Below are 25568 nucleotides of genomic sequence, written 5' to 3'. Positions count from 1 at the left end.
AAAGAAAAATTTTTAAAAAAGAAATTTTCCTCAGTTTTGTTTCTTTAAATTTCAGTTATGAAAATTCCACTTTAGTAACTTATTACTTCAAAGTGTTTAACAAAGAAGGAGCCGTTTGGCCAGTGCAGTGGGGTGGGGTGCAGTAAGAAACTTGTAATTGTGGGTAGTAGGGCCCCAACCTTCCTGAAACATTCCCGTCAGTTCCCAGTCCACATGTGGAACAAACATGAACACCTTTATCATTATCAAGACACAAAATATGTAGAACCTGAAGAACACAAAATGTATTAAAATAAGTTTTGAAATGAAAAAAAGTTTAATTTTGACTTATAATTCAATAATTGAAAAGACAACTATAAGGTACAAATAGATCCTTATTTATGGAACATATAATTTGCAATATTTTGCTACTAAAATATATCTATAAATCTAAGAATAATATGCTTTTATTCATAGGATCATTTAATTTCACCTAAAAATTTATTGAACTGTTTTATTAATCATTCATAAAATATTTATTGCATAAAACATTTTTCTTTTTTTTTTAATTATTTTATTGTTGGTTGTTCAAAACATTACATAGTTCTTATTATACCATATTTCACAGATTGATTCAAGTGGGTTATGAACTCCCATTTTTACCCCGTATACAGATTGCTGTGTCACATCAGTTACATTTCCATTGATTTACACATTGCCTTTCTAGTGACTGATGTATTCTGCTGTCTATCCCATTCTCCACTGTCCCCTCACCCCTCCCCTCCCCTCCCCTCCCCTACTCTCTCTCCATCCCCTCTACTATAAATCGTTTCTTCCACTTATATAATTTTTCTCCTACTCCTACTTTCCTCTTATATGTAATTGTGTATAACCCTGAGGCTCACCTTCCAGTTCCATGCAATTTCCCTTAACTCTCACTTTCCCTCCCGCCTATCATCCCTGTTTAATGTTATTCTTCTTCTCCAGCTCTTCGTCTCTACCCTGTCCTTGGTTACTCCCCTTATATCAAAGAAGACATTTGACATTTGTTTTTTAAGGATTGGCTAGCTTCACTTAGCATAATCTGCTCTAATGCCATCCATTTCCCTCCAAATTCTATGATTTTGTCATTTCTTATTGCAGAGTAATACTCCATTGTGTATAAATGCCACATTTTTTAATCCATTCATCTATTGAAGGGCTTCTAGGTTGGTTCCACAATCTTGCTATCGTGAATTGTGCTGCTATGAACATCGATATAGCAGTGTCCCTGTAGCATGCTCTTGTTAGGTCTTTAGGGAATAGACCGAGGAGGGGAATAGCTGGGTCAAATGGTGGTTCCATTCCCAACTTTCCAAGAAATCTCCATACTGCTTTCCAAATTGGCTGCACCATTTTGCAGTCCCACCAACAATGAACAAGTGTACCCATTTCCCCGCATCCTCGCCAGCACTTGTTGTTGTTGGATTTCTTAATGGCTGCCAATCTTACTGGAGTGAGATGGTATCTTAGGGTGGTTTTGATTTGCATTTCTCTGACTGCTAGAGATGGTGAGCATTTTTTCATGTACTTGTTGATTGATTGTATGTCCTCCTCTGAGAAGTGTCTGTTCAGGTCCTTGGCCCATTTGTTGATTGGGTTATTTGTTATCTTATTATCTAATTTTTTGAGTTCTTTGTATACTCTGGATATTAGGGCTCTATCTGAAGTGTGTGGGGTAAAGATTTGTTCCCAGGATGTAGGCTCCCTGTTTATCTCTCTTATTGTTTCTTCTGTTGAGAGAAAACTTCTTAGTTTGAGTAAGTCCCATTTGTTGATTCTGGTTGTTAACTCTTGCGCTATGGGTGTCCTATTGAGGAATTTGGGGCCTGACCCCACAGTATGTAGATCATAGCCGACTTTTTCTTCTATCAGACACCGTGTCTCTGATTTAATATCGAGCTCCTTGATCCATTTTGAGTTAACTTTTGTACATGGCGAGAGAAAGGGATTCAGTTTCATTTTGATGCAAATGGATTTCCAGTTTTCCCAGCACCATTTGTTGAAGATGCTATCCTTCCTCCATTGCATGCTTTTAGCCCCTTTATCAAATATAAGATAGTTGTAGTTTTGCGGATTGGTTACTGTGTCTTCTATTCTGTACCATTGGTCCGCTCGCCTGTTTTGGTACCAGTACCATGCTGTTTTTGTTACTATTGCTCTGTAGTATAGTTTGAAGTCTGGTATCGCTATACTGCCTGATTCACACTTCCTGCTTAGCATTGTTTTTGCTATTCTGGGTCTTTTATTATTCCATATGAATTTCCTGATTGTTTTATCTATTTCTACAAGAAATGCTATTGGGATTTTGATTGGGATAGCATTGAACTTATAGAGAACTTTTGGTAATATCGCCATTTTGATGATGTTAGTTCTGCCTATCCATGAGCAGGGTATATTTTTCCATCTTCTGAGGTCTTCTTCTATGTCTCTTTTTAGGGTTCTGTAGTTTTCATTGTATAGGTCTTTCACCTCTTTTGTTAGATTGATTCCCAGGTATTTTATTTTTTTGGGGGATATTGTGAATGGAGTAGTTGTCCTCATTTCTGTTTCAGAGGATTTGTCGCTGATATACAGGAATGCATTTGATTTATGCGTGTTGATTTTATATCCCGCCACTTTGCTGAATTCATTTATTAACTCTAATAGTTTCTTTGTAGACCCTTTTGGGTCTGTTAGGTATAGAATCATATCGTCTGCAAATAGTGATAGTTTAAGTTCTTCTTTTCCTATTTTTATGCCTTTAATTTCTTTCGTCTGTCTAATTGCTCTGGCCAGTGTTTCGAGGACTATGTTGAACAGAAGTGGTGAGAGAGGGCATCCCTGTCTTGTACCAGATCTTAGAGGGAATGCCTTCAATTTTTCTCCATTCAGGATGATGCTGGCCTGTGGCTTATCATAGATTGCTTTAACAATGTTGAGGTATGATCCTGTTATCCCTAATTTTTCTAGAGTTTTGAACATAAAGGGATGCTGTACTTTGTCGAATGCCTTTTCTGCATCTATCGAGATGATCATATGGTTCTTATTTTTAAGTCTATTGATGTGGTGAATAACATTTATTGATTTCCGTATATTGAACCAGCCTTGCATCCCAGGGATGAATCCTACTTGATCATGGTGTATAATTTTTTTGATATGTTTTTGAATCCGATTCGCCAGAATTTTATTGAGGATTTTTGCATCTAGGTTCATTAGAGATATTGGTCTGTAGTTTTCTTTCTTTGAAGTGTCTTTGTCTGTTTTAGGAATCAGGGTGATGTTGGCCTCGTAGAATGTATTTGGAAGTTCTCCCTCTTTTTCTATTTCCTGAAATAACTTGAAAAGTATTGGTGTTAGTTCCTCTTTAAAGGTTTTGTAAAATTCTGCTGTATACCCATCCGGTCCTGGGCTTTTCTTAGTTGGTAGTCTTTTGATGGTTTCTTCTATTTCCTCTATTGTTATTGGTCTGTTTAGGTTGTCTATATCTTCCTGACTCAATCTGGGCAGATCATATGATTTAAGAAATTTATCGATGCCTTCACTATCTTCTATTTTATTGGAGTATAAGGATTCAAAGTAATTTCTGATTATCTTCTGTATTTCTGAAGTGTCTGTTGTGATATTGCCTTTTTCATCCCGTATGCTAGTAATTTGGGTTCTCTCTCTTCTTCTCTTCGTTAGCATGGCTAAGGGTCTGTCAATTTTATTTATTTTTTCAAAGAACCAACTTTTGGTTTTGTCAATTTTTTCAATTGTTTCTTTTGTTTCAATTTCATTAATTTCAGCTCTGATTTTAATTATTTCTTGCCTTCTACTTCTTTTGCTGTTATTTTGCTCTTCTTTTTCTAGGATTTTGAGATGAAGTATGAGATCATTTATTTGTTGGTTTTTTCTTTTTTTAAGGAATGAACTCCAAGCAATGAATTTTCCTCTTAAAACTGCTTTCAATGTGTCCCATAGATTCCGATATGTTGTGTCAGTGTTTTCATTTATCTCTAAGAATTTTTTAATTTCCTCCTTGATGTCTTCTATGACCCATTTGTCATTCAGTAACCTATTGTTCATTCTCCATGTGGTGCATGATTTTTCCTTCCTTCTTTTATCGTTGATTTTCAGTTTCATTCCATTATGATCAGATAGGATGCATGGTATTATTTCTACTCCTTTATATTGTCTAAGAGTTGCCCTGTGACATAATATATGATCTATTTTTGTGAAGGATCCATGTGCTGCTGAGAAAAATGTGTAACTACTTGATGTTGGGTGGTATATTCTATATATGTCAATTAAGTCTAGGTTGTTAATTGTGTTGTTGAGTTCTATAGTTTCCTTATTTAACTTTTGTTTGGAAGATCTGTCCAGTGGTGAGAGAGGTGTGTTGAAGTCTCCCATGATTATTGTATGGTGGTCTATTAGACTCTTGTACTTGAGAAGAGTTTGCTTGATGAACGTAGGTGCACCATTGTTTGGGGCATATATATTTATGATTGTTATGTCTTGTTGGTGTATGGTTCCCTTGAGCAGTATGCAGTGTCCCTCTTTATCCTTTTTGATTAATTTTGGCTTGAAATCTATTTTGTTTGATATGAGTATGGACACTCCTGATTGTTTCCGCAGTCCATATGAGTGGAATGATTTTTCCCAGCCTTTCACCTTCAGTCTATGTATATCTTTTCCTATCAAATGCGTCTCCTGTAGGCAACATATTGTTGGATCTTGTTTTGTGATCCATTCGACTAGCCTGTGTCTCTTAATTGGTGAATTTAAGCCATTAACATTTAGGGTTATTATTGAGATTAGGTTTGTTCCTCCAGTCATATTTGTTTATTTATGTTACTAAACCTGATTAGTTTTCCTCTTTGATTACTTTCCCCCCTTTACTGTCCTATCTCCCACTGATGGTTTTCAATGTTATTTTCAGTTTCCTCTTCCTGTAATGTTTTGCCAAGGATTTTTTGAAGAGATGGTTTTCTAGCTGCGAATTCTTTTAACTTTTGTTTATCGTGAAAGGTTTTAATTTCATCTTCCATCCTGAAGCTTAATTTCGCCGGATACACGATTCTTGGTTGGAGCCCATTTTCTTTCAGTGTTTGAAATATGTTATTCCAGGATCTTCTAGCTTTCAGAGTCTGTGTTGAGAGATCAGCTGTTATCCTGATTGGTTTGCCCCTAAATGTAATCTGCTTTCTTTCTCTTGTAGCTTTTAAAATTCTCTCCTTATTCTGTATGTTGGGCATCTTCATTATAATGTGTCTAGGTGTGGATCTCTTATGATTTTGCACTTTTGGCGTCCTGTAGGCTTCTAGGATATGGGATTCTGTTTCATTCTTCAAGTCTGGGAAGTTTTCTCGTATTATTTCATTGAATAGATTGTTCATTCCTCTGGTTTGGAGCTCTGTGCCCTCCTGTATCCCAATGACTCTTAAGTTTGGCCTTTTAATGTTATCCCATATCTCTTGGATGTTCTGCTCATGGTTTCTTAGCAGTCTTGCTGAACTGTCTATGTTCTTCTCAAGTTGAAATACTTTGTCTTCATTGTCTGATGTTCTATCTTCTAAGTGATCTATTCTGCTGGTAGTATTGTCAATTGAGGTTTTAAGTTGGTTTATTGCTTCCTGCATTTCTAGGATTTCTATTTGTTTGTTCTTTATTACTTCTAGCTCCCTGTGAAATTGATCTTTTACTTCCTGGATTTGTTTCTGTAGTTCCTTGTCAATGTGATCTTTCATTGTCTGATTTTGCTGTCTCATGTCTTCCTTGAGAGTCCAGATCATCTGAAGCATGTATATCCTGAACTCTTTATCTGACATTCCATCTGTTGCAGCTATTACCTCTTCTAGGGTTGAGTTGACCTGCATTGCTTGTGGTCCTTTCTTTCCTTGTCTTTTCATGTTGCTTGCGTTTCTTTCTGCTTCGTGAAACTGTTGTGTTTTTGAAATTTTTCCCCCTGTTTATTTTTGTTGCTCTTGTATATTTGGGATATCTCTCTTGTAGGGCGGGTAGTGGCTGTGATCCTCCTCTAATCAGGGTGATCTATATACTACGCTGGTTGGTCGTAGGTCTGCCCGCCCTGCGGGCACGGGTGGCTGCTCTACTCTGCCCCCACTCCAATTGCGGTGATGTTCCTACCACGTCCTCGGATCGTTGTTCCTGATCCGGACGTGGGCAGCAGCTCTTCTCCACCCCTACTCCAATTGATGTGACGTGTCTACCACGCTGGTCGGCCTCCAAGCCTGTTCCGCCGGTGGGTCTCAGATCTGCCCACCCTGCGGGCCTGGGCTGCAGTTCTGCTCAACCCCCACTCCCAGTGGGGGTACCTAACTGCCTCTCCAACGGGTCTCTGGGCTCCTTCCGGATGCTGGCGGCGGCTCTGTTCAACCCCCACTCCAACCAGTGTGACGTGGCTGCCTCGATGCTACTCGTCCACTACACTGGCCGGCTGCCGAGCCTGTCCTGCCAGTGGGACGCAGGACTGCCTACCTTGCAGGGTCAGACGGCAGCTCTTCATGGCCTCTACTCCAAGTGGGTTGACTTGGCTACCCTGCCGTCAGGTCTCTGGTCCTGTTCCAGGCGTGGGCGGCTACTCTCCTCGGCCCCAGCTGCAGTTGGGGTGTCGCGATACCACACCGGCGGGACCCTTAGCCTGCTCTGGGCACAGGAGGCAGCTCCACTCTGCCCTCCAGGCCCCCGCAGTACCCAGCAGGACCCGGACCAAGAAGCAGTCCCTGTAGGATCCCCAACCCTGAGCCAGAGCCGCTTCGGGAGCCAGGAGCCGGTCTCTCCGATCCCCGCCACTTTCTGCTAGGAGCAGGCTCCTCAGGGCAACCGCCGCGGGTTCCCCAAACCCAGGCCAGAGCCGCCCCGGGAGCCCAAGCCTGGCCGCACCAGACTCTCCCTGCTAGGTGCCCAAGCCTGGCCGCACCAAACTCTCCCTGCTCGGTGTACGCTCCCCTTGGAGCAGAGTCTAAGACGCACTTCCCGCGGGCTCTCCAGCTCCGGGTCAAAACTGTTCCAGGAGACAGAGACCCGCTGCCCCTCGTCGCAAGTTTCACTTGTGGCTGGCCTCAGCTCGCGGTCCCCGCAGGCTCCGCGGCCCTGGGCTCAAGCAGCCACGAGGGCCAGAACCCAGCCTCTCCGATCCCTGCCACACTCTGCTCGGAGCAGGGTCCACAGAGGTACCCCAACCTCAGGCCCAGGCGGCCCCCGCCCGGGCCTGGCAGCTCCAACCTCTCCCAGCTCAGTGTACGCTCAGACAGGGGCAGGGTCAAAGACACAGTCGCCGCGGGTTCCGTAGCCCCGGGCCAAGAAGGATCTCCCGCCCTGGGCCAAAGCAACCCGGGGAACTAGAATCTGGCCGCTCAAAGCCCGGCGCCCGCCTTGCCAGGGGTGAGGCCTGAAGAGTATTCTCCTCAGAGTTTCCAATCCCGAGCCTGAGCGATCTGTCTGCGCGACGCAGGCAAATACCAGCCTGGAATCACCTGTTCTGTAGTTGAATGAGCTGAGATCCTAGAAAACAGGGATGATTGCATCAGCTCTCCATGATGGCGGCTGCAGTTCTCCTGCATGTTCCGACCGGTGTCGGGAAACGAACTGGACCGATTCTCTCCTGTATTTCAAAGCTGGAATTCAGCACTCAGCGCGGCCAGTGTGCCACTGGCAGGAGCCTGCAGAATCCGCTTCGCTGTAATCCCTCTCTGGTAACTCGCGGCTAATTAACTCGGGCGCGTCCCAGACTCCATCCACGGGGCGGTCCGCCGACCAAGTACTGCTTCGCTCCCTTCGGAGAAATCGCCCGCTACCAAGCCCCTGCAGCCGAATCCCGCGCGCTGGAATTTTGACCTCTAGATTCTGGAGCACTTCAATTTCACTGGGGATTCCCACCAAGGTAGCCTTCAGCCATTTCACCTCGTGTTTCTCCCACCCAGTGGCGCAGCGTACTGGTGTGCTGTACTCCCTTGGCCGCCATCTTCCCTGGCCCCATAAAACATTTTTCTAAAGTTCACATACATTATGCATTGTTTAAGTATTATAGCTAACTTTTTAAATTTATGTATTTATTCTAATTTGTTATACACTAGAGCAGAATGCATTTCAATTCACATTACACATACAGAGCACAATTTTTCATGTCTCTGGTTGTACACAAAGTATTTTCACATCATTCATGTCTTCATACATGTACCTAGGGTAATGATGTCCATCTCATTCTAGCATCTTTCCTACCCCCATTCCCCCTCTCTTCCCCTCCATTCATTTTGCCCTATCTATAGTTCCTCCATTCCTCCCATGCTCCCCCCAATCCCCATTAGGGATCAGCATCTTCATATCAGAGAAAACATTAGGCCTTTGGTTTTTTGGGATTGGCTTGCTTCGCTTAGCATAATATTCTCCAACTCTATCCATTTAACTGTAAATGCCATAATTTTATTCTCTTTTAATGCTGAGTAATATTCCATTGTGTATATATATCACAGTTTCTTTATCCATTCATCTACTGAAGGGCATCTAGGTTGGTTCCACAATTTAGCTATTGTGAATTGTGCTGTTATAAACATTGATGTGGCTTCATCACTGTAGTATGCTGTCTTTTCACCAGTGATTTGACAACATAATAAGTGGAAGTAGTACCTTACAAACAAACAAGCCAAGAAAACCAGCAATAACAAGAATATTGGCTCAAAGTTGAAGAATTTATTTAAAATGTAATATTTATTTTTATTTTTAGGAAAAGTGAAACAATGTTGCACATTGTATATGTATACAAATAAAAAATAAACTAAAATAATTAAAGGCAAAATGGGAGGAGTTTTTATAAGTTAGGAACTAATAACTAATATTTATTGAATTTTTACTGTTTTGCAGTTACTGTGATGAGCATGTTGCATGCGATAGTTCATAATAATAAGCAGCATTATTATTCACATTAAGCATGTGACAATCAAGGCAGAAAAATATGAAATTACTTGACTAATATTACACAACCCAGTATTAACTATAAATGGATAATCTGACCTATAGTATTAATTTCATAGTGAAAAGAATTACTATTCACAAGTATCTGTTATTGTCATACATAATAATGACCCATTAATCTAAAGTTACCAAAGTGGTTTACACACAAACACACACATATATACTATTTATTTATTGCAAGGGTTGTAGGTAGAAAAAGGGTGAGCTTGGGGTAATCAGACATGGTTCAAATTCTGATTTCACTATTTATTAACTTTTACTTTTGGAAAATATCATAGTCTTTTTGAGCCACACTCTCCTAAGTTTGACAAACAATAATAAAATTTCCTTGTACAATATTTTTCAAGAATAAAATGGCATAATATATGTGAACTACTTTACACAATTACTATGATATAGTAGATAATGTATAGATATTTCTGCCTTAACCTATTACATGGACATATAAAGTGAGTAAAATAACTCTAAAGATATTTGAAAATATTCTGTTCTTGTCAAATCATCAAGGGTGTAATGCCTTTGCAGCTGATCAACACTGTATTATTGTATCCTGCATCTTGTATGACACAGGCCTCATGACCTTAGTCATAGTCCCATACCTTATCTGTACAATGTTCATAGTTTATAACAAAAGGTATTTCTCATTTAAAAAAAATAAAGTGACACACACAGCTACAGCCAGATGGTATAATGGTTATCTTTATTAGTTTTTTATGGAGACATCAAAGGTAAAAGATATTTCATTTCACTCTAAAAAATTATGAAATCCAAATTTTGAATTTATTTCTATTCATAAATTATCAGAATTCACTCCTGTATTTGATATTGAAATAAAATTTTGAACAATGAGAAGCTTGACATTTCTTATTGGTCAATTTCCTTCAATAGTCTAGTTCAGGATTTCTTTTAATATTGTTTATCATTCTTTAAGCCTCACATTTGCTTGAGGGTTCTAAAAAATAGTTTTGACAGCTTGGGAAAGTTTCTGTCACATTTTTTTAAGCACAGCAGAAATAAATGTTGATCTACTGTAAGAAAAAAGAATAGTGCCTTGAACTGCATGTGTTGTGATCAATGACTTAGAACTTTACTTATTGCAAAATTATGTGAAATGTCATATGTAGCACTTAGAGGAATTTTAAGAGAAAGGGTAAGGCACTATCTGGAAGTTCTTTTCACAGAACAAGTCCTGAAAATATAACTGATATTTTGGTCATTTTACAATAATTGTCTTTTGCATGTCTTCCGAATTTCTTAACACATACCATATTGCCTTATTATGTTGTAAGTACTGGACTTCGTTCTAATTTATTATCTTAGAGATTCTTAAGCCAGATTCCAAACAGAAACTTCAGAAACTGGATAAAACTCTAGAAACCATATGTAACAAATGTATATATGTACACATAGATATTTTTTCTACATTCTCTCTCCTCTTTTTTTTTTTTTTTTTGGTCTTGGGGATTGAACCCACAGGGGCTTTATCACTGAGCAATATTACCACCCAGCCCTTTTTAGTTTGAGATGAGGTTTTGTGAAGTTGCTTAGAACCACGTTGAAGTACTAAGGCAGTTGCAGTGAAATAGAGAATATTTGGTTATATTCCAGGCTCACACTCATGAGCAGGTTATAGCCTTAAGTACAGATATAATTCACCCTTGACCTGTAGTTTTCCCCCTAGACTGCACTTCTAAGTTCTTGGAACAATATGAAGGACACATTTTTCTATTTTCTGTAACAACAAATTTCCCCATTATTAAAAAAATGATAAGCAGTTTATTTTCAGATTCTTCATTAATTAAATGAGAAATAGCAGGCATACTATGACTCACAATATTATAGGAAAACTAAGCAGCTGCCACTATAATACTCTTTTATATGTTGGAAAGAATGCTTCCCATCCCTCTAAACATTTCCAGAAACAAGGGCATTCTTAAATTACATGATAATAGCAGGTCTCTTCTGATAAGTGCATGCGTTATCTTGATGAGAAGAACAGATAAGAAAAAGTATACCTTTGAAACTCTATAATTTATTATGCTTTAAACTATTTAAAACACTTTGACATTCTAAGTTTTTTTTTTCTTATAATTCACATGCTTGACATTCATGTTAATGAATTGGATTGGGTTTAAAGCCTATTTCTTCTTGGCAATGGGTAGAAACAAGCATCTCAGTTGTTCCCTGCTGATGAGTAATTGAAAGTCTGGACTCACCAGGGTCATGTAGCCATGAATGAGACAATTATGATGCATGATTTGTCTCAAAGAACTTATTTTCTCTGAAACATAAAAATATCTCAAGAGCAGTCAAGTTTTCCAGCTTTAAGGTGAAACCTGCCTATCACAAGAGTGTCTTTCATATGTGCAGGTACTAATGATTTGTTTACTGGCTTTCAGAAGGGTGATAAAGTTGGAAGGTACCATATCACCCATTCTAAAGACTGAATTTTGAATATCTATCTATATATATCTATATACATATAGATATATAGATATATATTTTCTGTTGAGCTCTCAGTAATTATGAATAAATAATTTTAAACAGAAAATATAAATTTTAAAATGCATTTTTTGTATAAGAAACTTTATAATTTTTGATCATGAATCTTTCTTTACCCTATTTTTTTATTTTTGATATTATTAATACTATTATTATGAAGGGTGTGGATAAAATGCCAAGGACTTGGAAAATCACCCTTTTGATCTCCTTATACTCCTTATTTACTTAAGAGAATAAAATTAATCAAATCTCAAGTCTTGAAAAACATCTTGCATTTTCATACTTAAATTTTTGAAATTAATCCATGGATTGTAACTGTCAAGATTGAATTTGATTTCATTTCCTTTGGATGTATATCTAATAGTGCAGTGTTGTGTCATATAGCATTCCTATTTTTAATTTCTTGAGGATACTCCATAATGTTTTCCAGAATGGCTGTAACAATTTAGATTTCCATCAATAATGTTCAAGGGTTTGATTTTCTCCACATCCAGATCAACTCTTGTTATTTTCCATCTTTTATCTATAATTATTATTCTAAGTATGAGACAATCACTAATTTGATATTAAATTATATTTCTAGGAAGATTAGTGATATTGAAAAAAATTTAAATATGTCAGTTGAACATTTGTATATTTTCATTTGATAAATATCTATTCAAGTCTTTTGCCCATATTTTATTTTATTTTTATTATTCTTTTTTATTAATTAAAAAAAAATAAATGACAGCAGAATGCATTACAATTCTTATTACATGTATACAGCACAATTTTTCATACCTCTGGCTGTATATAAAGTATGATGACACCAATTCATGTCTACATACATGTACTTTGGATGTTGATGTCTATTACATTCCACCATCCTTGCTAATCCCCTGTCCCCTCCCTTCTCCTCCCACCCCTCTGCCCTATCTAGAATTCATCTATTCTTTCCGTGCTCCCCCTCTGTACCCCACGATGAGTCAGCCTCCTTATATCAGAGAAAACATTCAGAATTTGTTTTTTGGGGATTGGCTAACTTCACTTAGCATTATCTTCTCCAAAGTCATCCATTTACCTGCAAATGACATGATTGACCATATTTTAATCAGGTTATTTTTTTCTTATTATTAGATAGTTTGGATATTTAACCCTGTATCAAAAGCATAGCTTGCAAACATTTTACCACAATCTGTAGGGTTTTTCTTCATTCTGTTGTCTCCTTTTCTATGCAGAATCTTTTTATATTGATATAATGTTATTTGTCTATTATATTTTATTCTCTGTGTTTTTGGTATCATATACAAAAATAATTGTTAAAGTCTACATCATTGAGATTTCCTGATATTTTTACTTCTAATATTTTTACAGTTTAAGGTATTATTTTAAAGGATTTATTCCATTTTTATTCAAATTTCTATATGGTGTCAGACCCACTTTCATCCATGCATTTGGATATCTAGTATTTCTAGTGACAATTTGGTGAATTGATTGTATTTTACCCATTGGGTATTCTTGAGGCATGAATGTAAAAAAATGACTGAATTGATTATGAAAGCATGAGTTTATTCTAGGGCTCTCTATTTTGTTTCATAGCTCTAAGTATATGCTTATATACCAGTATGATTTTGTTTTGATTACCATCATATAGCACAGATTTTGAAATCAGATAGTATAATATTTGTACCTTTTTTTCTTTTTTCTTAAAATTGCTTTGGCTATAAGATTTTTATTATTAGTTTCATACTGCAATACAATATTAGGGATATTTTATCTTACTGTGGGAAACATCATTAAAAAATTTGATAGGGATTTCCATAAATTTATAGACTGCTTTTGATAGTATGAAAAATTTAATGATATTTTGTATTTCTAATTCTTGAACTTGAGATAACTTTTCAATTTTCAAGTGTGTCTTTCTGAATATCTTTCAGTAATGTTTTGTAGTTTTTCGTTTGCACATCTTTATATCCTTGGTTAAATTTATACCTAATGATTTTTATTTGTTTGTTGATGTTTTAGGTGGAATTTTTTTGGTCTATTTTTCTGTTAATTCATCTTCAGTTTATAGAAATATTGTTTATTTTTTTATATTTTTTCAGTTGTATCTGAACCAAATATCTCTATTATTTCTTTTTATGTGGTGCTGAGGATCAAACACAATGCCTTACAAATGCAAGGCAAACACGCTACCACTGAGCTCCAGCACCAGCCCAATATTGCTAATTTTTGTGTGCTGATTTTATATCTTATTAACACTACTGACTTTATTTATTAGCTTTAGCAATTTCTTAGCATAGTCTTTATGGTTTACTATTTTGTATATAAGGTCTTGTCATCTAGATATAGAGACATAATAACTTATTTCCAATTATGGTGACCCTATTCCTTTCTCTTATCTAATTGATCTATTTGGGACTCCAACCATTATGCTGACTAGAAGTAACACGAGTGTGCATTCTTATTTTGTTCCTGATCTTGGAGGAAATTTTCTGTATTTTTCATGATTGAGTATGATATTAGGTATTGCATGTCATATGTGGTCTTTATTGTATTGAGGCACTTTATTTCTATCTAATTTTTAAAATTTTATCATGAAAGCATGTGATATTTTGTTGTGTGCCTTCTCGGCATTTATTGAGATAATCGTATGGATTTTTGTCCTTCACTCTGTTAATGTAATATATTACAATTTTTGATTTGTGTGTAATTATCCTTGCATGCTGGGTATAAATCTCACTTGAACATATGGAATTATCATCTTAATATGTTATTTGATTCAGTTTGATATTCTGTTGAGGATTTTTGCACCCAGATTTATCACTGATATTGGCTTGTAATTTTATTTATTTATTTGTTTTTGTTACCTTTTTTGGCTTTAGAACCAGGTAATGATGGCTTCATAGAATGAGTTAAGAAAAATTATTTTGAATTTTTGGAAATAGTTTTATAATAATTGGTATTCATTCTTTAGGTGCTTGCTAGAATTCAGTAGTAAAATTATCAGGTCCTGGGATTTTCTTCTATGGTAAACTTTAATACTGATATAATCTTATTATTCATTATTGATCCCTTCAAATGTTCTCATCTTTCATGATTCAGGCTTGATAATTTGTATGTATCCAAGAATTTATCTATTTATTCAAGTTCATCCAATATTTTGTTGTAGAATTGTTCATAACAGTTTTTATGACCCTTTATATTTCTGTGGAACCTGTGTAATGTCTTCCCTTTCAGTTCTAACTTTGAGTATTTTCTCTTTGTGCTTTTTACATAACTTAGCAAAAGTTTTACAATTTTTTTTAAAACTACTTTTTGAATATTTTTTAGTTTTCTCGTCAATATTTTATTTATTTCAACTCTAATCACTATTATTTCCTTCTTCTAACTGTGGACTTACTTCATGCTTTTTCTATTTCATTGAGGTATAATTTATTTTGTTTATTTTAGATTTTTATTAATTTATTTAGCAAGCATTTATTGCTATAAAATTTCCTCTTACAGGATCTGGGGTTGTGGTTCAGTGGTAATGTGCTCACCTAGCATGCATGAGGCACTGCATTTGATCTTCAGCACCATATAAAAATAAAATAAAGATACTGTGTCCACCTAAAACTGAAAAATAAAAATTTCTTCTTACGTTCAACTGTTCATACTGAATCCTATAAGTTTGATGTGTTGTATTTCCATATTCATTTACCTCACATTATTTTAAAATTTGCCCATTATCATAATCGTCTTTTTTTAATTTAACCCATTGGTTGTACAGAGTCATGCATTTCCTTAAAACCTATTCAAGAATTTTCCCTAATATCTCATACTATTGATATCTAGTTTCATATCTTTGTGGATGGAAAATATTTTTGGTATGAATTCAGTCTTCTTAAAATTCTTGTCTTGTTTGTAGCCTACAGTATATGTTGAGAATTGTCCAAGTGCATTTGAGAGGAATGCATTCTGTTGTTATTAAGCAGAATGTTTTAGATGTTAAATTTATTTGGTCTAGAGAGTATTTCAAGACAAATCTTTATGGACTGAGTGCTCTGTCCACGGTTAAAGATGGGATATAGTAATCTCCTACTCTTAATATATTGCAGTCTCTCTCTTCAAATTTTTTACTATTTGCTTTATATGCTTAGAGTTCTAAAGCTGTATACATAGATACTTACTTTAGTTATATACTCTAAATGAACTGACACCTTTATTTTTATATAATGACCTTGTTTGTCTGTTTTATAAGTTTTGACTTTTTATGATATAAGTAAGGTTACTTGTGTTTTCTTTTATTTTTGGGTGAAATATCTTCTGTCTTTTCACATATGTTCTGTTTGTGTCATTAAATGAGAATTGAGTTTCCTGTAGCTAACACATAACTGTCGTTTTTTCTGTTATTTAATCCATTGGACCCCTCTGTGCCTTTTAGATAATTGAATCTACTTATATTCAAAATGATTATTGACAGTATGTATTTTTCTTAATTATTTTCTAGATGTTATTAAGATTTTTTGTTTTTTCGTCCTCTATTGATGTCTTATTTGATTGGATAATTTTGTCTAGTGATGTTTTAATTCCATACATTTTAATCTTTGGTTTGTTACTTAAGTTCTTTTTTGTGTGTTTACCATGAGGCTTACAGAAAACATCCTATAGTTAAATTAATAACCACTTTTGTTTGATTGCAGTAAAAGCTTCTACAATTTTATTTCATCTCACACATTTTTTTCTTTTGATGTCAAAATTTATGTTATTTTATATTACATATCCCTTTCCAAATTATTGTGGAGACAAGTTCATTGAGTACTGCATACGTGGCATATGTTAAGGGCATCTGAGTGGCAAACCACTCCCCTTTTGCTAGGTGTGTGAGCAGCAAAACACTTACCCCATAAGCACAGCCCCGGGCATAAGACTACATGTTGCGGTCCCAGCACTTGCTCCATGGCCTGCTCCTCGATTGGCCACCACAAGGACAATTGGTCAGAAATTGTACTGGTAGCTATCTAAAATCTGCTTAGCTACTGCCCGAGTATATATGCATGCTAACTACTCAATAAAATCAGAACTGCGTCCTGCTTTGTCTGCAGAGATCTTGATTTGTGAGTCCGCAGACACAGTCTCCTCTACCCTGTTCTGTGAACCTCCTCACTGGATGAGAGAGAGAGCCCATGCAAATTATTGTCGCTATTATTCATTTTAATAGCTTTGTCTTTTAACCTTTATGCTAAAGATGTGTGATTTCTTACAACAAATATACTATTAGATTATTCAGAATTAAGGTGTTTATTTAATTTTATGAATGAGATTTATATTTTTATTTTACTAATTGGCATACTTCTTTCTGCTTAAAGAATTCATTTTAGCATTTCTTATGGGACAGGTCTGGAGGTAATTCATTCATTCATCTTTTGTTTATCTGGGAAAGTATATATTAATGAAGGACAAATGCTCCAGTTAAAGAATTCTTGGATGACAATAGTATTTTTTTTAGCATGTTGAATACATCATCCCAAGTTCTCCTCTCCTATAAGGTTTCTTTTTTGTTGGTGGTATTTATTTATTTATTTATTTAATTTATTTTTTAGTTATACATGACAGTACAGTCTATTGTGACATATTTGTACACACACAGAGTATATCTCATTCTAATTAGGATCCCAGTCTTGTAGATGTACACAATATTGAGATTCACTGCTAGTTTAAATATGAACTTTTAAAATTCCTGCTCTGACATTTCTTCCTCTGTTATATTAATGGATTACATTATTGAGGTATTTTGGTGTATTTGGGATGGCTTGTTCTCTTGCTTTTTCATATTTTTTGTGCATTTAGCCATTAATCCATATGAATATATTACAGCTGAGCTTCTATCCCATGAACTTATAGTGTACCTGAAGGTTTCTGGCACCTCACAGTTTAGGGGGACACAATAATAACAACCAATGTGAAAAATATACAGAAATAAACTACATGTATATTTCCTACTATGGCATATACCATGTTATTTGGCTCAATTAAAAATGGTATGGTGAGCAACTGCAAAGAGTAAAAACAGTAAGTTTGCAAAAGGGTTTGCGATTTCAAATGGTAAACAATAAAAAAATGCAGAAGTCATGTTTATGTGATGATTATAAGGGAGAAGGAAAGAAAGTATAAGAAAAAATTAATAGAGTGAAAAAGAGAAAAAAGACCACGTGGCTCTTAGCAAAATAAAAGGAAGAAAGAGAATGAAGATAAATAGGTGAGAAAACAATACAAAACCAAACCAAAATATACTAATCAAAACTCAAAAGACAGAATCATGAAAAACACCTGCCTTCAAAAATGCTGGAAAAAATTAAGAAAATTATTTTCATTGCAGTGATCAAAAAATTGTCAATGATAATACATGTTCTTTGTCTATTAAAGTGTCTTTCTTTCCGTTTTTTTTTTTCTTGAGGTATGTATTACACAAAATAGTATTCCCAGAGGCACTGAAGACCTCCTTCTTTTTGTGTTTCTCCTCCAGTTGCTATTTCAAGTTCAAATATTATTTGATTCCTTTGTCAGCAATATGAGAAGGGATGGCTTGAAGAGTGTTGTCTTCTTTATACTCAGGGTGGGGTCACAGTAGAGTTCTGTGAGAGGAGTTCTTGGAGGCAGAGCTGCTGAAGGCAGTGTTTAGGTCTAGTTACTCCCCGAGTGCTTTATTGGATGGTGATTGGTCTGAAGATTTTAAATCAATGTACATCCAGAGCCCCACTGCTGATCCTTGCTGGGAGTCTGCACCTCAGTAAGTATCCCCTTGGTTCCACTAATGTGGTGGAGGAGCCAATCCATTGCATCTTCTACCTCCCATGGGTCTCCTCCTTCTTGGTCTCCTGGGCTCAGTCCACAAGCTCACACTCACTCCCATTCATTTGATTGAATTCCTGGCCTGACCCAGTTGGTCCTGCAAGCACCCAGACTCAAAGGCTGAGAGGGAGCTGGGATTTCTCAGGTGTGAATAAACCATTTCCCTGAATGTCCCTGGGTAAAACACTCTACACATCTGAATTTCTCCTGATTCTCTAGTCACACTCTATGTCATGTGGTGGGCATCCACCAGGTCTGGTTTGGGATCCAACTTGTCTGACAGTATCCTTGATCTCAGATTTATCTATATCAAGACACTCCACGGTGCCACCTTAAATACAAGTTCTCCTAATCTTCCTTCCTGATTCGCCTGCTGTATATTCACTCCCAATCAATCACGGGCACAGGTGATAGGTTTTCTTTATTATATTCAACATTCTGAGTTCCTAAACTGTTCTGAGAGTCAAGTATTAAATTACAGTAAAATTCTCTTTATCATCCACCTAGCTGAGAAGCTATTTATTTTCTTTATTGGACCCCATGGATTACCTCTGGAATCCTTGCCCTATAAGTTTTCTGCTGAGACATCTTCTGCTTGCCATATTTTAACTTCTCAAATGTGACATGCTTTTCTTTCTCTTGCTTCTTTGGATTTGGTCTTAGATCTTGATTTATGACTTTTGATTATGTCTTCTTTGAATTGAAACATTAGAAACCTATGATCTTTCTGTATCTAGGTATAGACTGGTCACCAGTAAGACCAAGCCATGACTAGAAGGTTAGAGCTTTAAACCTCACACTCATCATTCTCCAGAGACTGGAGAAATGGAGTAAATAACCGATGTGCCTAAGTAATGAAACCTCCATAAATTTTGTTTAAAAATGTGGAATTTTAAAAGCTTCTGTGTTGGTGAACATATCCATGTACTGGGAAGGTATTGCACCCAAACAGCATGGGAACAGAAGGTCCTGTGCTTAGGATACATTAGAGCTTTCCTATGTATCTCTTTCTCTGATGTTTATCTGTGTCTTTTATGATATTCTTTGTGAATATAATAAACACATAAATGCAAGTAAGTTTTCCTGATTTCCTGAGCCAGTCAGTAAAAATAATCAAATAGAAGAAAGAGGATTTGAGAATTTCTGATTTGTAGCTGAGTCAGAGAGTAGTTTTTGGTAACTTGGAAAGCTACTGCTTATCTATGAACCCTGAAATTGTGGGAAATTCTGTAATTCTAAGTCCCGTAGAATAAGATCTGATCCCCAGCTAGTTCACATGGAATTAGAGAATTGTCTAGAGTTGTGGAAACACATATACATCTGGTCATGGTATTGGTTTCTGTTGTGTTGAGTGTAGATATTTTAGTAGGGGGTAAAACAGCATTTTTTCTTTTACGTTATGCTTGGCTAGAAGATTAGTTTCATCCCTTAAAAAGCTGCTTTTTATTTCATCCATTTTTTTCTTTCCATTTCCTTTTTCCAATTTCAATGATTTGTGGTCTAATTTTAATTGTTTATTTCTTTGACTTTGAATTTAGCTTGCTTCTTTTTTTAGAGAGAGAGAGAGAGAGAGAGAGAGAGAGAGAGAGAGAGAGAGAGAGATTTTTTTAATATTTATTTTTTAGTTTTCAGTGGACACAACATCTTTATTTTATTTTTATGTGGTGCTGAGGATCAAACCCAGCGCCCCACACATGCCAGGTGAGCGCACTACTGCTTGAGCCACATTCCCTGCCCCAAGTTTGTTCCTTTTCAACTAATAAATGGATTATTCATTTTGGATCTTTGTTGTCTTCTAAAATATGCATTTAATGCAACAAATTTTCCTATAGTCACTGATTTTGCTGCATCGCCATCATTTGACTATCATATCTTAAAAATTTTAATGAGTTCAATATTCATTTTCAATTAGGTCAAAATATTTTAAATCTTTTGAGTTCTGTCCTTTGCCACTTGTGTTTGTTTATGAGTTTTTTGCTTGATTTCAAAGTATTTTACGATTCTCCAGTTACCCTTTTCTCGTTGATTTTAATCTATTCCTACTGTATTCTAAAAATAAACATACTGTGATCTCAATTATTTTAATTTGCTTAAAGTGTGTATAAAATACAGAATATTGTCTGTCTTTTCGAATGTCCCATATGGTTTTGTGAAGAATCAATAATTTGCTATTATTTTATGAAATAGTCTATAGATGTCAATTATTTTCCATTTATTAATGGTGTTGTTGAGTTCAACTATGTCTTCATTGATTTTCTGCCTGCTGGATCTATACATTTTTGATAGAAAAGTGTTAATATCTTCAACTTTGGTAATGAATTAATTCATATTTGAATATTTGAGTGCTTTTGATAGGATATGAGCCTGCTAACAAGCTCAATATTTTCCACACCAGTGGTCATGGTCATTTACTACACTTGAAAAAGTAGCAGTGGACATTACAATTCATAGAATGATGTTTCTTTCATATCAGAGTACATCCCATGTTTTCTGGCATTACAAAAGATCTTTTAAGTATGTAATCACAGGGTTTCTTTGGCTTTCTGGGGAAATTCCTTTCTCAAATTCCTCTTACTCAGTTGACTTCAATATAAATGATTATGAATAGAAGCTGCATTAGTCAGTTTTGTGTCACTGTGACCAAAATACCTGACAAGAAAAGTTGGAGAAGGGAAAGTTTATTTTAATTAATGCTTCAAGAGATTAAGTCCATGAGGATTTGACTCCCTTTGCTCTGGGATGAAGGTGAGGCAGCACATCATGTTGGAAGGGTGTGGTGGTGGGAAGCTGCTCAGGACATGATAGATAGAATGCAGAGAAAGGGGAAGAAGGGGCCATCCTTAGTGTCCCACCTCTTTTAGGCATGGGCTACGTGCCTGCATTTACCATTCATCTAATTCAAACTAGGATAGACAGATTAGGTCATAGCTCTCACAATGTGTCCCATCACTTAATCTCTGAACATCCCTGCATTGACACAGAAGCTTTTGGGAGACACCTGATATCCAAACTAAACTGTTATCTGTGGTCCCCAGAAGCTCATGTTCACCTCACAGTGCTAATAAATTTATTATATCCAATAGCCTCATATTTATAATAGTCTCAGCATTTCCATAAAGTTCAATTCAAAAAATTTTATCTGAGACTCAATGCAAACTCTTGGCTATGAGCCCCTATTCAGACAAAAATTATACTACATATATTCAATATGCAGTGGCACAGAATAAATATCACCATTTTAAATGGGAGAAGTAATGTCATAGAAATAAGGGAAGGGACCAAAACAAGAACAAAGCCCAAACATATTTCAGTTCCATATAAAGTTCCATATGTCACATGATGGCAAGATGTACTCTTCAAGTAGCTTTAGCGGTTCTGCACCTTTGGCCTTGCTAGATATAGTCCACGTGGCTTCTCTTTCAGTCTGATTCTCTCTGCAGCCAAGAACTTTTCTCAGCAAACTGTCCATATTACTGGTATTCCTTAATTCCTGGATTTCCTTTCCAGCTTTGGCTTCAACTTCACAGCTTCATGAATTACCTTCTCAGGAGCAGCCCACAGGGATTGTGACCTTGATACAGTTTGCCTGTCCTCCCAGCCCTTCCTTTGAAGTCTCTGGGGAAGTCTGTACTTCCCTTTAAGTCTAAAATCCTGCATTCCTGCAGAACCAAAAATATTTGGACAATACCAAAGTCTGCTGACAGCACATGTAGTAGTTGGGTCCCCTGGGATCATGGCTATAATGGCTACCTGGGCTGTTGAGCATGCTGCAACAACTCCCTTGTCTCCCCTGTGCAAGTAAGGTAACCCAGAATCTCTTCTCAAAGGAATTTTGTAATGTGTGTGGCCTTTAAATTTCCTAAAATGTCCTCAAACTATCTTTTCTATTAGTTCTGTGCAAAGTACTTCATGTATTTGGTGGATTTTATCTCTTCAGCAACCATAACTTTATTCATCCCAATTTTATATGCCCTTTTCTAGTCAAACTGCAAGATTTTAAGATTCTTCAGTTCTTATTTCTGATCTCATTTCTCTCAGTAAATCTGACTAAAAGCAAATTCGCAATATTCCTGTGACTGCCTGAATACTGTGTTGCCTTGAAATTTCCTCCATCAGATTAGTCCATTACTTTTAAATTCAGTTTCACAAAAATCCCAGGATATTTGCAAAATGTAGACAATTTATATGACAGAATGTAACACAAATGGTCTTTAATCCAATTCCCAATAGTGTCCTCATCCCCATGTGAATTCTCAGGAGTAGTCTTTTTTGTCTCCATTTCAGTATTCTGAGCTCCCATCAGAATCAGCCATTACACTCTACTTAAAACATTTAAAAGTTTTTCCAGCCTGCATTTCCAAATATTTGATATTTCCTCCTGCTGATCAGCTCCAAAGGCTTTTGAATCACATGATCAGGTTAGTCAAAAACTGACCCCACTTCTCAGTACCAATTTCTGTAACTCTTTCAGGATTGTGGAATGCACAATTATAACGAATTCATGATTTAATAAGTTCAACTTTCTGAGAAAGATGCTTCCTTTCTTGTCTGCCTCTATACAGCATATTTTATTTTGAAGAGTAACCTTTTATCAAATAAAAGATTGATATATTTTAAGCATTTTAAAGATTTGACTTAAAGGAAAAAGGGACACATAATTGCAGCAATTTCTTCATGTTGCATTTGTTATGATGAAAAATAAAGAGTTGGTAAGAAAAAACAGTTTTAGTAATATATATTGCAATCTATCAAATTCCAAAGCTTTCTTGTCAGTGGGATGTGCTTGTGGTAATTCTTCTTGTTGGAATTACTAATTAACTATGCTTTAATATTTGGCCACCTGTATTCTATGCAAAAGTGTCTACAATGAAAGAATTTCTAATGTGACAAGTCTATGAACCTAAATAAAGTTCAAAATGATCAACTTCTAGCAATTACTATGTTAACAGAATTATTTGGTGAAGAGTAGACATAAAGATAAATAAAAGAAAGATATTACAACATTACTGATATAATCCCAATCATTACAGTGCCATCTCATTGGGGGTAATAACTCTATAAATTTTGATTTTAAATTCCTTTTCTATTAGAATGATAAATAAATGCAAGTAAAACAGTGTGCATGCATATTTTATCTTCTAGCGTATTCTGGAAATTATTCTAATATATGTTAAGTTCCAGACCCTATTACCACTCCACTGTGCTTATTAAAATTCTTTTACAACAAATTGAACAAGTAAAAATAAACATTTTTCCTCTCTGTGTATCAACTACTAGCTTTTTCTGTATATTTTAATGTCTTATGTATAGATACATATAAATATGAATTCTAAGGGCTGGGAAATTATTATCCTCTGAAGTTATAACTTAAGTAATAGTTTCTTTTTAACATATTCTGCATAGAATTTATTAAAAATAAGTCTGCTAGAACTTTTGACAGTTTACATAAGCAGTGGCCTAAAATTCATATAAATTTATAATTTTTTAGTACAAAGATATATCATGAAATCTTTTCCTAATTTAAGCAATTTGGCCCTGGGAGAACTTCTTGAGATTTACACTATAAAAAGATCTACTGGAATGCCTTAAACTTAATTGTGTCCTTAGTTGAATTCAATTCCTTTCACTTAAATGTGTTCATTTATTTACTTTCTTGTAATCATTGTGAATGCAGTATACCAAAATAGAAGTCTGAAAATCATCTAATCCCTTCTTCTCCCTGCCCACAAATCTACCTATCAGTTCTAGCACTAGGTCTTATCAATATTTTCTTCTAAAATTATCTGGAGTATGTACCCCTGTCTCCAATCCCCATAACAGTCCCACTTGTACTCCACATTCATTTCTGACATCTTTTTCAACAATCCTATTCCCAAATCACTGATATATATATATATATATATATATATATATATGATTTAATAAGTTCAACTTTCTGAGAAAGATGCTTCCTTTATTCCTTTCTTGTCTGCCTCTATACAGCATACTTTATTTTGAAGAGTAACCTTTTATCAAATAAAAGATTGATATATTTTAAGCATTTTAAAGATTTGACTTAAAGGAAAAAGGGACACATAATTGCAGCAATTTCTTCATATATATATATGTATGTGCCTGTGATACTCCTTCTTTGTCAAAATACCACTCCTTTTCTTCTTTTAACCAAATAACTGCTATGTATACTACACGATTCAACTCAAGGAAAATCACCTCTACATATCCTCATTTCATTATGCTATTATGTACTATCTGGGTTAAGAGTTGCAGGTTTTGTTCTAAAACCTCCATGTCACAGTCCACTGTGTCAACCATTGAAGTACATGAAGCAAGGAATTTTAGAAAATTAAGCAACTAGAGTTGCAGTTGAACAAGTTAAGTATTTCACTTGCAGTAAAACTCAATCACAATCTAGAAACTCCATTAAGGTTATTCAATCTTAAGAATCTAAATTTTAGCATAAAATTCTTATTTCTTAATATGGTATACAAGTTTCTTCATAATCTCCTAAATGGTATCTTCCTGAGCAGACTCATACCCTTCCATTGCTTCACAAACACCCTATGTCTATCTCTTGTCATTGCTGCTCTTTCTGTCTACAATCTAACCATACAGAAATGCTTGTATTTTTTGAATCTGTCATGCTATTTTATGATTTCTTGGTTTTGGTTCATACTGCTGTCTCTGCCTGGTATATTCTTAATCCCTCTCTATTTTTGGATAATAGAGCACTCTTCTGAACTTCAATGGCATGACTTACATTCTTTCAAGTCTTTACAACACTCTGTGATGGTTTAGAGAGTAAGTACCATTATTATTTAACTCTATTTCCTGAGATTAACATGGTCACTGACATGCTATCAATAAGAGTCAAATGTACTTCGCTAAATGAATTTAAGGTTAACTATCATCTATTTTCAATACATAGTACTTTGGGGGTACTAAAGTACAAATAAATATCTGATATAATAATTGCTTGATATCTGAAATTATAACACTATTAACCCAGTACTAGGAATGGCATGCATTTGAAATTAACTTGCACATTACTTAACAAACAATATTTTAGACATTCCTACTAATCTAATTAAGAGAAATTTGGCTAGAAAGTGATGCATTTTATTTTTAACATTTTAATGGACTAAGTAGAACTTCTATCTGATGAGGTAGAATGTGGCTGGATGAGGTGACAATAAGGGTTGTAGCTTTGAGGTATATATTTGTATCTGGCAAACAAAGACCACCCTCTCTTCTTTCTGATCACCATGTGAACTGCTTCCCTC

This window comes from Spermophilus citellus (assembly GCF_964194105.1).
Source record: "Spermophilus citellus genome assembly, chromosome: X".
Classification (NCBI taxonomy): Eukaryota; Metazoa; Chordata; class Mammalia; order Rodentia; family Sciuridae; genus Spermophilus; species Spermophilus citellus.
The sequence above is the reverse complement of the archived record's forward strand: the minus strand, read 5'-3'. Positions refer to the sequence as shown.